Here is a 17,187-nt window from a genome sequence, read left to right on the forward strand (position 1 = left end):
TGAGCTTTAGTGGCATTTGCCTAAAAAACAAAATGCCTAGTTTTCCATCACTTGTATAAACGCCAATATCTCAGTCCCTCGATAAGATATCAAGGATCTTTTTTCATGTAAATTTTCGTCTTGAATTCCGCTTAGCAGTCATAATTTCAGTTCTTGACCAAAAACTTTTTTTATATGTGTTTTGAAGGGTTTTATCTAAAAATTATGAGAAAAATTCACATTTTGTGATGTTCAATGGGCTCTGTGAGTCAAATAATTGAATGCGATGCTGAGCCAAAGCATGCAAAATATTCAAAAACAACTCCACAAAAATAAAAAAATATATGGAAAAATGTAGGAATCAAACAGAATCGAAAAAAAAAATTAAAAGAGTGAGTGTGTAGCTTTAAAAATTCATTTTTTCATTAATAACGTTTGGGCAACCTGAAAACGATTTTTCAGAAAGTCAAAATGTTCTACAAAAATGCTATAAATAACATTATCTTTCAATTTAGGGCTGAGCACCTTGACTATTTCAACATCGATTTTTTTTTGACACCCTAATGTTTAACCAATATGGATATATTTGTTACTCTTAAAACATCCACATGCCAAATTTGGCTTCATTTGCTTGGTTAATTTTCGAGAGGTGCATAAATTTGTGTTTCATTTGTATGGGACTCCTCTCTTCCAGAAGATGGAGGGGTCTCGAACTATCCTAGTCACCTATCTCTGCCCCTGAAACTCATACGTACAAAATTTTACACCGATCGGTTAAGTAGTTTCCAAGCCTATATGGATTAGACAGACAGACAGACAGAGCTGCATTTTTATATGTTTAGATACACGCTTGTATTTCTAAATGTTTCATGTCGATTTTATAAGAAATTATTTCCGTAAATACTGTGCATAGGGGGAATAGGGGCATAATGAGTTCCCTAACTTGGTTGGTGATTTAAGCCTGGAAAACGAAAAAAAATTTAAGCTGTCTTCAGTGCGAAACTTGAATTAACTAACTATAATTAAAGGTACACTATTCACAAATTCAAAAGTTTATCGTATAATGGTGAAAAACACAAATTAGATTCATGCATCAAAAACTAGCAATCAGTCGATGTGGGGCATAATGAGCACCCACGGGGTATAATGAGCACTCTTATAGAACATATATTGAAACTGTGTAGAAGTACAACTAATGGGCCAACGTTTGTTGCGAGATGCCGTGATACTTGGCGGCTTGTTTTGTGAATGTCCCGTCGCGCCTTATGGTGGACAATTCTGCCTGCAGGCCTTTTTTCTGACCGATTCGGTCTCAAAGATTCTCTAATATATGTTCGCACCATCACTGTAAACAAACATTGACTATGGAAACAGACAAACTCACAAGTCTACTGAGATGAATTTCAGATAAGTTTATGTGACAAGGTGTGCTCATTTCACCCCACCCAATCGTGGCCATTTCGCCCCTTTCGAATTAGTTAAAGTTAACATGAGATTTTAACACTAATTATAGCTTAAAATCAAAACTTCAATGATGGTGAAATTTGGGGTACGACCCATACGTCATATTGATGTGTCTACATACTTGATTGAGCCATTTAAACGACCGTAGAAGCTTATTTTGTAGTGCGCAATAATAATAATTTTAATAATTTTAGTAATTAATTAATAATAATATTTTTATTATAACATCCGGGAACCAAGTTGATTTTTTCAATATATTTCCATATTTTAAACAGACAAATCATCTTTGTTCTACATAAAGAGATACTGTAGTAACTACGGAAGAGTTCCACATACCATATTGTATTGCGTGTGCTCATTATGCCCCTAATCCCCCTATATGCGCAATATCTTAACATCCAAATGAGAATCCTTGTTTAAAAATATGTTTATCTCGCTTGCTACATCGTGGTGCCCGTAGTGATTATAATAATAATCATGATTTGATCAATTGGGATTAGGTACTGAATAATTCATACATTGATGAATTACCTAAGACACCTACTGAAACAAAAACTGGCAAAATGCATGCATGCAAAGCCTAAATAATTCGAAAATAGCACATGAAACCAAACAAAATTTTGAATTGATCTACATAATACCAAACCGATCACAATCAGAATTGACAGCAATTGCTTTATAGCCAAGCAGAATGTTTAACTGACAGACTGACCTGACAGACGCCTAGTTTGCTTGCCATAATAATTATTGTCTGTCTCGTGGAAGTCACAATGTTCGGTGATTTATGGCATTCCACTTATTAAGGAAAATAATAAAATTCACTCTCCCGAGCATCAATTAGATCACAATTCAGAACTAAAAACTTACTAATTAGTTATTTTAGAATGATTTCAATTTGTGTTTAGTAAAAAAATTAATCTTAGTGAAAAAAATACGAACAAATAAAAATTAAAATCTATCTAAAATAATTATTGAAATTAATAAAATTATTAAAAACAATTCAAAATAATTGATTGATAAATAAAGGTAATTTTTCGAATATTGAAGATATTTTGAAATTCTCATTATCAAACTCACTCGAAGACAGATCGTTGGCGTTGGCTTGGCCTTAATGAATGTGGTATAAAACGGTTTTTTCTTTGCCAAAAGCTTCGCTGTTCGGTTCTTACTTTCGCTCTCGCCTCAACACCTTACACGAACCGTCACCGAGACAAAGAAAAAAGAGTAGAAAACACTCCGGCAAGTCGAAAAAAAAACACATGTTTGAATCAAATTTTCACTTGTAAGGAAGCTTGTTTTGAAGGAACTTTACACATTTCATACGCGGTAACCTGAACTAGAAATACCTCCATAATTACAACCAATTATTAATACAAAAATTACTGGAGAATCACTAATTATCAAAATGATTGAAAAGCACATTGCAGCCGGTCAGTATTGTGCTGCCAGTTTACTCCATAACCCTGCTACCCGCTACCACAGAACCAATTATGGATACCACAATCCGTTGTAGAAATGTATTCGCTTCTTCAACGATATGTAGGTACGGCAAATTCGATTTCAACATGGCTAGAAATGTTTTTAAAAACCGAACTAGTAGACTAGTTTATTGGACGAATTGAAAAAAATAGAAAGTCTAGAAAGAATAGGAAAATCAAAAATATTATAAATTTTTTATAGTAGATATATAATATAACTTTGTTTCGGTCCTGATGCATTTGATTTTTACTCTTATAGAATTAATTTGAGTGATAGCGTTGTTGTCTAGTCCTTGATATCGTTATCAGATTGGAAATACTTGATAAACCAGAAAAAATAGATTGATCCATTATTGTTAAAAGGAACTAAGAAGGATTAGAAAAACAATAAATATAAGAAAAATTCCAAAGACGAAGTCTAGACAGAACAGAAAGACTAGAAAAATTAGAAAGATTAGAGTTTAATTACATTGAAGACAAGACAAACCGAAAATATTAGAAGACTATAAAAGTAGTACTGGAAGCCACCGAATACCAAAAAAAAAAACAGGAATTGCGAAAATATAAAAACTACTCATTTTTCTTGTTTTCCCAGAGGAAATTAAAAATTAAAAAGGCAGCGATTTAGACACTAGACGGATTCTACCCACAAAGTATGAACTATTCCGGTATTATATTTATAGTTAATCAAATTCCATTCTTCACCTATTTTACAAGTTTGAATTAACTGTTAACCGTCGTCTTTTCATTCATAATTCTTTCTTTTTTGGCTTGTTCGTAAATGTTGAGCAAAATAGATAAGAAAATAAAATAGAAATGTTTAAAGCTAACCTATTTTCTATAAAAGCTTTTAGATTTCCATTTTGCCATTTTTTCTATACCATTGAACAGTTCCGAATATTTGAAATTTAAAAAAAATGCGAGAGATAATCGAGTCTCGCCGATTAGACATTTGGTGCAGAATTTGTTGTTCCGTTGGTCTCTACATCAAATTTCATGATCATTTCTTTGGCTCCTTCTGGAAAATATTCCACCGTCAGTTGATGCTTCGCTATCAGCTTATACATAAAATACTGCAGAGTCTACTTCAAAACAGTTATAATCGTATGTCATGCAAAGCATTCCATATTTACATAACAACATATTGATAACCGATTCCTGCTTCCATTCGCCAAGAAATCCTACGGTCCCTCCATGTTCGGCCTCAAACTGCCGACAAATCGTGTGAACCCAAATCCGATCCTAATTGCCTGTAAATGAGATGACAAATTTGAAATCGATACCGCGGTGCCGCGCTACTGACGGCGGATTAGCATAGAAACGAACGGACTCCTTTCCTCGCCGCGGGTCCATCTATTCTCTTCCTGTGTCTTACCGGAGCGGTACACTTCCTCGATAAATATTCAAGAACGATAATCTCACCCCTTTTTTATCACCGCCGTAGCAGACCTCTCAGGTAAGACAACACTGGTAGGATCGGGACAAAACAGCCGATTCACGATCCCAGACGCTCTTCTTTCGCCGCTTTCACACGTGACATACGGAAGTCGAAAGATCTCTCGCATCTCTGGAGCCGTAAAAAGGGGGTAGAGAAATTACTTTCCCACGAACCTACGGCAATTCATTTCTCTTGCCCTTCTACCCATTGCTAGAGACACGCAGACATCAGCATGACAATGAGTCTGGAGCGTATTCTATTATTCTCTCTTCATTTCGAACTTCAAAAGGTAACTTCCTTAAAATGCAAATCCGTTATTCTTCCGGTTCGGAACGTTACGCGGAAGTTGATCAAAAAATTTGAATGAGAATGAAGTGATTCTGGAAGCAAAAAAAAGTGTGTGTATGCGGCTATGTTTTGCCACATCATCATCACTATTATTATACCTCTATTTTGCAATACTTAGGCTGCATTCGAGAAAGGGTTGCAATTTGCACCGTGTTTAATCACACCATTCAAGTGTTGTGTGAAGAACTGGTGGAATGCTTTCACCGTTTTTTTGATGTGTTAATTTTTCCCATTCGCCACGCAGTCGTCGAGGCTTTTGCAGTTCAAAGTGTGCAGTCGAACCTCCCGAAAGAATGGCAATGAGAGGGCTTTTGATCTTTTGTCATGTTGATTTGGTACCTGTAATAAAGATTCGCAAAGCAGGTTGACTGGTGGTGGAATTGCAACCGCAGTTATGAAGCAGTGTGGAACGAAGTGAAATTAATTAAGTAGTGTGTAAAAATTATGAATTTATTTTGTTAATTTATGACTCGAAAAACAACTTGTTGTTGTTATTTAATGTGATATAAACTCTATTGTTTTTCGATCAAAGTGAATGAAAATGTTTTCAGCTGTACTTATTCTACCATGCCTTCCACAGTTCTTTTTGTGTTGAAAAATGTACAAAGAAATTCCATTTTTTTCAAATTTTTGGTGAATATAAAAATAAATTAACATAATATATTTCATGAGTGGAAACAAAGTAAAATTCATTTCAAATTGTTTCTATAATTTCTGTAAAATTGTTTTTACAGAATGATGTCAAAAAATCATTCGTGAAGAAAGCTCATGTTAAGATCACTAGTTTATTAACTTTCCCACTTTAGAGAATAAAAAAGCCGGTTCAGACCGGTCTCTAATTTAGACCAACTTTTTAAGTTTTTTTTTTTCTCTAATAAAACGCCGCACGCGACAGCAAAGCGCACATCCTCTCATCAGCTGTCTGTCAGCAATTGTTTGAAGTCGTAACTCGCTTTCAACCAAGGCCGCGTATACGATCGGAAACTTTCCGAAGGCTCAACAAATTTTCAACCTAGAGGACCTCGCATGAAAAGGGTGCAATGCAAGCATTGTTGTCACAACTCGAGAAAAATAAAAAAACAACCTCCGCCGTTGATTCAACGGTTCAGCAAAAAAAACTGCTTCATGCTAGAGAAAAAAATTCCATTAATTTTTTTCGGCTCCCGCACCAACCTTCTCGTTGCTTTGCTTAGACATGGTTTTAATCCATAAATAAATTATTATTATCATGATCCAGTCGTTTGATTTCCGAGGCACGGTTCGAATATCAAACATGCAGATGTCGTGTTTTTTTTTGGTTTTTGTCCTCAGGATGGTAACTGATACGATGGGGTATGGTAATAAGATAAAAAAAAAACTCAAACGAGTCCTTTTTATTCTGCTGAAGCGCGGACATGCTGCACTAAGTTTTCAAGTTTGGTAACGGTTGTTTTTTTTATTTCGCTCAAAGTTTGGTCGTCTCGTCCGTTGATTGAGAAAACTAGCGACAAGCGAGTGAGTAAAAGGTTAACCTCGTTTTTTGTTTCATAGTACAGCGAATTGTAAGTTGTTTACCTTTGATTATTGCGTTTGTAAAACTTCAACCGCGAAGGAAACTAGTCACGCACCTTCGATTAATATTCCCACGTAGCTGTAATTACTTGGATATGCTAATTTCGGTCTCCCTGGGTGCAGCTTGATTTTTTGTGTGATTGGAAGACGGAAGTCCTGCACCTATATTTAAATCAGGGCAGCAACTGTTAGCAGCAGCAGCAGCAGCAGCAGTGGCAACAATCGAACCGAGCCTCCTGATGACTTTTACTTTCGGTCGAACTGCATCTGTTCCTTTGCCGACGGCTTAAACGACGTGCTGTTCATTGTGTGAAAGTAAAAACGGAAGAATAAATTATTATTACAATCTCCCGAAACGTACTGAGGCCAGTCGGTGTAAAACCACACCACAGGTAGTCTGATTTTTTTTTCTCTCGTTCGAACGAGGGACGTAATTTATGCACCATTTGGTTGATGAGATGAGATCTTGGCCACGTACTGGCTGCTCTGCGAGCAGATGCGGATTTCTTGAGACCTCCAGGTTTTCGTTATGTAATCAGCAAATGTTTTCACCACAATGGAGTATATTTCTCTTAGCAACAAATCGTGTTCGAAGAGTGATTAAAAACACAGCCGCGTCCGCGGACTGAACAGTTAGAATTTCCATTAAGACACAATGTCGAATGAAACGAAATCCGGGAATAATAAAACAAAAAAAATTAAGGGTGTAGACATTTAGAATTAAAAAAACTATGATGAGGCACTGAAAATCTGGAAAAAATTAGAGAAAATATCTTCATGTTTTAAGAAAAAAATTGTTCCCATATGAATAACAATGTTGTCATGCCATAAGAATGAACAGGCACGTGTTTCAATACTGTATTTTTTCAACAAATTGCGTATCCCTAATGAATAACCTGTGATTCAGATAAAACCCTTCAAAACACATTTAAATTTTTCCGCTAAGAACTGAAACTTTCATGACGAAATGATGACAAAAGTCACATTCAAAAAGATCCTTGATGTCTTACCGGGGAACTAAGATATTGGCATTTTTACATGTGATAAACGCGAGGGATCTTCGACAAAGAAACTTTGTCGAAGACATCATGGTTTATCTCTTACACATTTTGAGCCGAACAAATGTTTCTGTGAGGAGGCACTAAAAATCACAATTTTAGCTCGTACTTTTGCTTAGTTTTCCTAGTTTTTCCGAATTTTTGAATCTTTAACTTAGTTATCAGCCTTCCAAAAAGGTATTTTTTCCGAAAGTTGATATTCTTTATCTCCCAAAATAAAAAAGTTATTTGACATATTTTAAAAAATGCTTAGCTTTCCATCACATATAAAAATGCTAATATCTCAACCCCCCTATAAGATATCGAGGATCTTTTTTGACGTAGAACTACGTCTCTCAGGAAATTCTGATACATTGTGGTGTAAATGGAAAATTGGAAAAATATGTCCAATTTCAAAAACCTCTGCGTCGGTTAGTTTTCAACGGATTCTCTTTGTTCTTGCAGCAATCGATTGGAAAATCACCTATTCATTCACCCTAATGCAGAAAATTGTAATCTGATTATTCGAGCTATTGGACTATTGAAAATCATGAAGCCTTGTCGAAACGAAGATTCCAGCCAAAAAGAGCTGATCTGCATGCGATTTATTACCGCTTTCTCTAGCACGGCCGAAAGAATATTCTACCTGATTAATCGGCAATGCACTCTTTGGGCTATATAAGAAGCTTCTTCTACTCAAATCAATGATTTTACTAGTGGGTGGAAGGATGGTGCCAATTTAGTAGCAACTGGTAGCAGCAACGAGTAGCAACAGCGGCAACAGTGGCGACAGCGACAGAAGATACCTGCAGAGGACTTGCCGAGTCTGCTTTCGGCTCAAACAAATTATTATAGATCAAGTCCACGCTACTTCGCAAATCGATTCTGATCGACCTTTTCCGATTTCGCTGAAACTTTGCACAGTTGTTTCCAGTTGATAAGAAGGTTATTCTATATTATCAGTTCTTCATGTACACTCACGACTGCTGTTTCAAAAAGGCCTATTCAAAAATGTGACTGATGAGTGAAATATTTTGTATCAGAAAAACGACTTATTTGATTGAAATGGTGTCTTCAGCAGAGTTGTTGGTAATAAAATTGAGATTCTAAAAAAAATACACTGTAAAAATATTTTTTTCTGGGCCAAATGCAGTTATCACCTGACTGTATCTGCCCCCTATTTTATCGGCCTCCGATTTTATCACCCTTTTCATCCGATTTTATCGTCATATAACATTTCATCAAAAAGATTCAATATTTTAGTACTTTTGCACAGCTCTGTGTAGAATAACAGCATTATGGATATAGTTTTCATTGAAAACTCAACCATTGCACAGTGTTTCATTTTGGCGTTTTTGTTTGATTAATTGAATAGTGATTCAAGCCATAAAGTATATGCATATATTTTTAGGCTATTAAACAACGAATCTTTTGATATATAAAAATGAGTGATCAATTCACCTAAAAGTTAGATAGAAAATTTCCTTATTCATTTGATTGAGATAGACGCATAGTGTCTTCAGCAAATCTGTTACATATTACGAACCATATGAAGTTTTCCTTCAATAGGCACTTAAAATCACAATTTTCGTTCTAACTTTTTCCCACATTTTTCCGAATTTTGAAACCTTCTACAAAGTTATCAGCCTTCCAAAAATGCATGCTTTTGCAAAAAAATATTATGTTTTTATCTATTGAAATAAAAAAGCTATTTGCCATATAATAATATTTTCAGAGGTAATTGCACGTCCACCATCTCCAAATCTCGCAATTATTCACAAGTGGCAGTTCCACTGGCAATTAAGATACAAGCTATCATCTTTTAAAATCTGTAGACAGCATCCTCGATTATTTTTTGTTTTTAAATTAATCGGTGTTGTTTCAACTACGTCATCGATTTGTTTTCTTCTGTTTTCTGCTTGCGGGTGAATGAAGAAAAAGTAAAAAAGTCTCAATTTTCATGTGTTATGAAACGTATTGGTGAGAGAGCTATCAGTAAACCACGTATACACATTGAGGGTCATTTCTGATCCCACTTTCGTTACCTTAGAAAATAGCTGAAAATCTCGAGAAATTATTTTTCTAAGCTGCTTGAGATATGCATGATACTAACAACACAAATTTATAGCTTTATGCAAAAACTAGTACCTAACCTACGAACTCCCTTTAAGAAGAGGGAGGGGTCTTGAGCTACTCTAATAACCATTTACGGCCTCACAAACCCCTAAACACAAATTTCCATGCAGATTGGTACAGTAGTTTCCACGTCTATAAGGAACAGAGAGACAGACAGACAAAAAGAACTGCTTTTTATATGATTAGATTTCTTGTAGTAATTCAAATCGCTGATTTTATGTATTACATTATTGGTTTACCATCTTTAATAACAAAATATTAATAAATAAATTGCCCGATTTTATCACTTTCCCCATTTTATCACCCCAAACATCATCAAGGGGGTGATATAATCGGGTGATAACTGTATTCCAAATTGTCACAAGATCTAAAATATCTCACAAAGCACCTTTTTTAAAAATCTATTTTTTTACACATTGAAGACGACAATATTTATTACTATATGTCAAATTTGGTGATGGTAAAATGAAAAACAAAAAAGTTATGGTCGTTTGAATATTTTGTAATCTTTACTCAGAACTTATATTTAAGAATTTTTTTCTGTTGTTGTTATAAATTATCGCTAAGAGCAACTGCAAATTTTCATGGCTTATTTTTGGAGTAAAAAGAAAACTTTTTCCGTCCAGCGCTCATCGAAATCGCATGATGTTACAAAAATGGCCACTTTAATTAATATTTTAGAACACAAAGATTGAATATGCCTTCATTGGATATATGCGTTCATGTAAATCTATTTTTACAAATAATAAGTTTGAATGAGAAAGGCTGGGTCTGACCACTAGGTGGATTGATTTAGGTTTTCTAATGGCCTTCTCTGGTTTCCAAATGAACTTTTTACCATTTTTGCCTTTCTCCAAGAAAGGTATAGCAATCACTGAAAAAACTAAAAGTATAAAAGTGCTCCAAAGGGCCGAATGTCGTATATCACTCGACTTAGTTCGACGAGCTGAGTATTTTATGTATGTGTGTGTGTGTGTGTGTGTGTATGTGTGTATGTGTGTGTAACGCCCCCCCAATCTCACTCGATTTTCTAGGAGATAGCTGAACCGATTTTCATTAAATTAATTGTAAATGAAAGGTTCAGATGCCCCAAAAGACCCTATCATTATCTCAGAAACTACACAACCGATTTGAACAAAATTGGTCTCAAATGAACGGGCTACCTTAAAAACTCTTAACTTTTGAATTTTATTGAGATTGGATATGTAGTTTGAAAGTTACGGAAAGAAACGTGTTCTGGAGACTCTTTAATCTCGCTCATGTTTCTCAGAGATGGCTGGACCGATTTGCATTAAACCAGTGTCAAATGGAAGGTCTAGTTGTCTCATAAGACCCTATCGATTTATTTTGCAATCGGACTATTACTCTGCCTGTTATGATTAAAAATGTGAAATCCAGTGTTCCGAAGACTACTTTTGAGTACTCACTCACTTTTCTCAGGAATGGATGAACCGATTTTCTCAAAACTAGTGTCAAATGAAAGGTCTAGCTGCCTCAGACCACCTTATAAAATTTGATTGTAATCGGACTGTAAATGTGTCTGTATGTGTCAAAATGTGAAAATCATGAAACTTCATTATCTCAGAAACTACACAACCGATTTGAACAATGTTGATATCAAATCTCCCAGATCGTCTCGAGGTACGATGCTGGCCTAACAAGCTAGTCGTTGTAGATTCGAGTCTCGGCTTGGGAGTTGGCTGCGAAGTCTGTGTATAAATAAACAGAAGGTCAAGTTCCGAATCGGAATGTAGCACCAAGGCTTTGCTTTGATATCAAATGAACGGGCTAGTTAAGGGTTGCATTGCACACGTGGTACAAAAATTGTGAAAAGAAACGTGGTCCGATGACTTTTTAAATTCACTCGTTTTCCCAAAGATGGCTGGACTAATTTCAACAATCTTGTTGTCAAATGAAAGGTTTGGCTGTCCTATAGATACTCATTTCATTAGATTATAATCGGAATTTTATTTCAACCATTGTGTATTAAATTGAAGAAACAACGAAAGTCTTTTATCTCATAGATTACACGACTTATTCAAACAAAAATGTGATGCAAAGATAGGAGATTGATCGATCAAAAATTTGTGGCCTCGACATAATTCAAGCTTAGTATTGTATTAGCAAAAGAAGTTATCTGGATTTAAAATGGTGTTTGAGGTCGGATTCTGGCTTCTGTGTAACATTCCGGTTTTAAAAACTCATATTTAATGGTGCACGTATGCATTTCAGAAACGAAGGGAATACTATAAAAAAGACCATTTAAATAAATTTATAAGTCAGAAAACAAATTTCTTGCAAAATTTAATCATATCGTGTAGTTATTTATGTAGTCAAACTTAAAGAAAAATTTTGATCAGAGTATATTTATATGTTCACTTTCGACCTTAGGCGTAAACTAGTTTTTTTTTAATTTTTCAATGTTTGTTTATGTAGTTTTGTTTAACATTGATCTATTTGTATTAATTTTATTAATTTTCACTCAATTTAGATTTTTGCCTTTCTCCTAGAAAGGTATAGCAATCACTTGCAAAACCGAAAGTATAAAAGTGCTCCAAAGGGCCGAATGTCGTATATCACTCGACTCAGCTCGACGAGCTGAGCATTTTCTGTATGTATGTATGTGTGTGTGTATGTGTGTGTGTGTATGTGCAGATTTTTATTCTCACTCACTTTTCTCAGAGATGGCTGGACCGATTTTAATGAAATTAATTGCAAATGAAAGGTCTCATTGTCCCATAAGACCCTATTAAATTTCATTGTAATCGGATTTTTAGTTTAGAGGTTATGGTTCAAAATGTAAAAATCATGAAACATCTTTATCTCAAAAACTACACAACCGATTTGAACAAAATTGATTTCAAATGAACGGACTTCCTGAAATACCCTTAACTTTTGAATTTCATAATAATTGAACTTGTGGTTCAAAAGTTATAACAAGAAACGTGTTTTGAAGACTACTTAATCTCACTCATGTTTCTCAGAGATGGCTGAACCGATTTTCATAAAATCAGTGTCAAATGGAAGGTCTAGCTGCCCCATAAGACCCTATTGATTTGTTTTTTAATCAGACTATTACTTTTCCTGTTATGTTTAAAAATGTGAAATCCAGCTATGAAAAGCAACATATTCCGAAGACTACTTGAACTCACTTTGTTTTCTCAGTGATGGCTGACCCGATTTCTACAAAATTAATGTCAACTAATAAGTCTAGCTGCCTCGTAACACCCTATTGAATTATACTGTAATCGGACTGTAATGTCGTCTGTAAAGTACCGAAATGTGAAAATCACGAAACTTCATTATCTCAGAAACTACACAACCGATTTGATAAATATTAATATCAGATGAACGGGCTAGTTAAGGGTTAACTGATGAATTATGATTAAACACCTGGTTTCAAAGTTTGGCTGCCCTATACGTTCCCATTTCATTTGATAATAATTGAACTCAAGCCATCGTTATGTAATAAATTGTTAATAAAACAACGAAAGTCTATTATTTCAAAGTTTACATGACTAATTTGAACATAACTAGTGTCATACGAACAAGTCATCTCTCAAACTTACAAATAACAAACTTCATAACAATTTGATATGTGGCTCAAAAGTTATGAAAAGAAAAGAAATTCAAAGGCTATTTAAAACTATACCTGCTTTGATTGATATATGTGGTCTCAACATAATTTAAATGTGGTTTTGTACTATTTGAACGTTCCAGATTCATTGATTCCTTGCGATGTGTTTAAAGTCTGCAAATGCACGACGAATCGGCCATAGGATATGATCAAAGTCAATGGATAAATCATTTGAAATGAATGGTTTTATCGAAATGACAAAATCTTCGACTTCTGGCTTTTGGCGCCCTAATTCTGAATATATTCATATTGGGTGGTATTTGGTCATTTTCAGCAGATTTTCTGGCATCAATCTGACACCGGAAATACCCATATTGGGAGGTATTTAGTAATTTTGGTTGTTTTCCAGAAACTAACAGTGGTCGTCTTTAAATTCAAAATGGTGTCAAGGGTCAATGTTTGGTTTCTATGCATCATCTCGATGACGGAAATATCCATGTTGAGTATTATTTGGTCATTTTCGACTGTTTCCTATAAGTTGCCATTTAGCGATTCAAAATGGTGCCTGAGGTCAATTGTTAGCTCATAGCATCATTCTGGTTCCAGAGATACTCATATTGGATGGTATTTGGTTATTTTATGCTGTTTTTCACAAACCGGAAGTCGCCATCTTGGATTTCAAAATGGTATTTAAAATAACTTCTGGCCTCTGAGCGTCATTCTGGTTGAAGAAACACCCATATTGGGTGTAATTCGATCATTTTCCGCTGTTTACCAGGAACCGGAAGTCGCCAACCTAGAATCCAAAATGGGGTCTGCGGTCGATTTCAGCAGCTGTGTATCATTTGTTACCACTAAAAACATTCACCTGCCAAATATGGTTCCATTTAGTTGATTAGTTCGCGAGATGTGCAGAAATTTGTGCAGACACATGTGCTTCCATAGGAAGGAGGGGCGTCGAACCATTATGGACATATTTATTACCCTTTAAAACATCCACACGCAAATTCGGTTTCATTTGCTTACATACAAATTTTCTCGTCGATCGGTTCTGTAGTTTTTGAGCCTATATGGATCAAACAGACTGACAGACCGGACTACATTTTTATATGCATAGATTACAACATCAATATTTTAGAACCTAAAGAGTGAATATACATTTATTGGATTGAAGCGCTCATGTACTGGGGGTAAGCCCGGCCCCCTAAGGAAAATGATTCTTTAGTAGCACTTGATGGCGAATATTGTTATATTTCTTTCACAGAATCATTGCCCAGATTGTTTTCTACAAGTTATGAAGGTTTTCAGTACTTTCAAACTGTTATTTTACAAGGAATAGTGAAGTTTTGAAACTAAGATAAAACGACGTTTAGCAATCAGTGCGGGTGAAACCGGCACCCCTTGGGGGTAACACCGGCACCTAAGTTTGTTCATGACTCGAATTAACTGAACCAATTTGAATTCGTAAACCGCCGAATGAGAGATCTTACATTTCTGTATGTTACTGTTGAATTTGGTTGTTGTCGGTTAGCTGGTTCTGGGCAGCTTGCCGGAACAAGTTCCGGTGAACATCTATATCTATAAATGCGAATGTCTGTCTGTCTGTTTCCTATAGACTCAAAAACTACTGGACCGATTACCGTGAAAATTTGAACATAGGGGTTTGCGAGCACGGGGAGTAATCCTAAAATATTAGTTTTGTTCTATCTCATAAGCGTAGGCAAAGGGGGGTGAATTTGTGTTTCATGAACGAGAAAACTTTCTCTACGATAACCGTGCAAACTTATATACAGATGTTTTTGAGTCTGAGATGTATTCTAGCGTCGTTACTGGCCGACGACTTTTTTGTTTCTCAGAGGCGTTGTAAGGATGAGAGGGCGGAGGGGGTCAACATGTCAACCTTTGATGATTTTGAAACTGCTGGACCCATCAGTATTAAATTCGGTATGTAGAATCTACAGTAGCTGATATATTTCATGAATTTGAATTTTACTCATTCCATAAGCGTGGCAAGGGAGAGGGAGCTAATATTTGTTATTTGAAAACACCTAAACACATCAATTGATCACCGTTCCAATTTGTATAAGTGAAGTATGTTTCTTTAACATTGATTTTCCTGTATCTCAGTGGCGTAGTAAGGAGGAGAGTGTATCTATATCTATAAATGCGAATGTCTGTCTGTTCCCCATAGACTCAAAAACTACTGAACCGATTACCGTGAAAAATTGTACATAGGGGTTTTCGAGTACGGAGAGTAACTTTAAAATATTAGTTTCACTCTATCTCATAAGCGCAGGCAAGGAGGAGTCAATTTGTACTCTGTAAACATGCAAACGTTTTCTACAATAACCGTGCAACTTAAAACACAGAGATTTTTTGGTATGAAGCGTATTTCTGCGGTGTTGCTGTGTCATTTGAAAGATTTCTGTATTTCATTCGCGTAGTAAGGGGGAAGGGGTGATGACATCACCGTTTAACGATTTCAATTTATTCCTATCATTATTTAAATTTAATTGTGAGAGTTTTTAAGGCTCAAAAGTGTTATCATAACATTGAACACTGGAAAAAAATGAACCAAAATACCCACTTATTACAAGCCGCTGGGCTGGCCTAAAATATAGCCATTTTTGTAAAATTCCAATTAATCGATTGGTGATATTTTCATTCTGTGCAGGGCACGGGAAAAGATCTATATTTCCAAAAATACGCAAATATAGGGTAAAAAAAGGCAAAATCGATTATTTCCCCTGCACAAAAAAATACCATCACCAATCGATTTGTTGACCAATTTTACATGATAAATACTATATTTCAGGCTGCCAGTCTAGCGGCGATTAATTGGTGCCAACAACCTGGAATATAGATTTTTTATGTAGAATAGGTCAACAAGTCGATTTGTGATGGTTGGATTCTATGCAGGGCACAGGAAATGCTTTTTTTTGCCCCTGTTTTGCGGTTTTTTTTTTGCGGGGAGTTCTGAATACGAGGTTATATCTAGAGACCGGAAATCAACCTAAGATGTCAAGATGATGTTCTCCGGTTAAATATTTCTTAAACCAGAATAGCACCAAGACCGGGGATCAAATCCAGACGATATTTTGAAATCCAATACGGCGACTTCCGGTTCCAGAAAATAATCAAATACCATCCATTTTGGTTATTTTTGGAACCAAAATGATATTCAGAGGCCGAAAATCGACTCGATTTGAAATCCAGGATGACGATCTCCGGTTTCCAGAAAACTGGCCTAATATGACCAAATATCACCTAATATGGGTATTTTTGGAATCAAGATAATGCCCAGAGTCCTGAGATCAACTCTAGATAGCATTTTTAAATCCAAGATAGCGACTTCCGGTTTCGGAAAATGACCAAATATCACCCAATATGGGCATTTTTGTAATCGAGATGATGTACATAGGCCAAAAATCGTCCCCAGATGCCATTTTGAAATTCGAAGTGGCAATATCCGGTTGCTTGAAAACAGCCAATATAGTTATTCGAGAACCAAGATGATGCCCGGAGACCGGAAATCAAATCCAGACGCTATTTAGAAACACAATGGCGACATCCGGTATTTTTGGAATCAAAATAATAGACAGCAGCCGAAAATCGACTGCAAAGACCATACACAGACGACTTCCGGTTTCCGAAAAACAACCATTAATAACCGAACAGCACCAAATATGGGTATTTCTGCAATCGAAATGATGCCAAGAGACCTGGAATCAACTCAAGACGCTGTTTTGAAAACCAAGATGGTGACTTCCGGTTTACAGATATGACCAAATACTACCTAAAATTGGTATTTTTGTAATCGAAATGATGCACATAGGCCAAAAATTGACTCCTGACGACATTTTCATTCCAAAGTGGCACCTTAAATTGCAACATCGAGTTGTTGAAATTGCAATATCGAGTTGTTGGTAAACAGCCAAAAATGGTCATTCCGGAATCGTTATGATACCCAGAGATCAGAAATCAGATCCAGGCATCATTTTAATATCCAAAATGGCGATATCCGCTTTCCAGAAATGAGTGGAAACCACCCAATATGGTTGTTTTTAAAACTCAAATGATACTCAGAGGTCGGAAATCGACCCCAGACGCCAAATCCAAAATGATGATTTCCACTTTCTGGAAAACAACCAAAAATGATTGGTGAAAGTTATATTGATA

Source organism: Wyeomyia smithii, chromosome 2, assembly GCF_029784165.1.
Source record: "Wyeomyia smithii strain HCP4-BCI-WySm-NY-G18 chromosome 2, ASM2978416v1, whole genome shotgun sequence".
NCBI classification, from domain to species: domain Eukaryota; kingdom Metazoa; phylum Arthropoda; class Insecta; order Diptera; family Culicidae; genus Wyeomyia; species Wyeomyia smithii.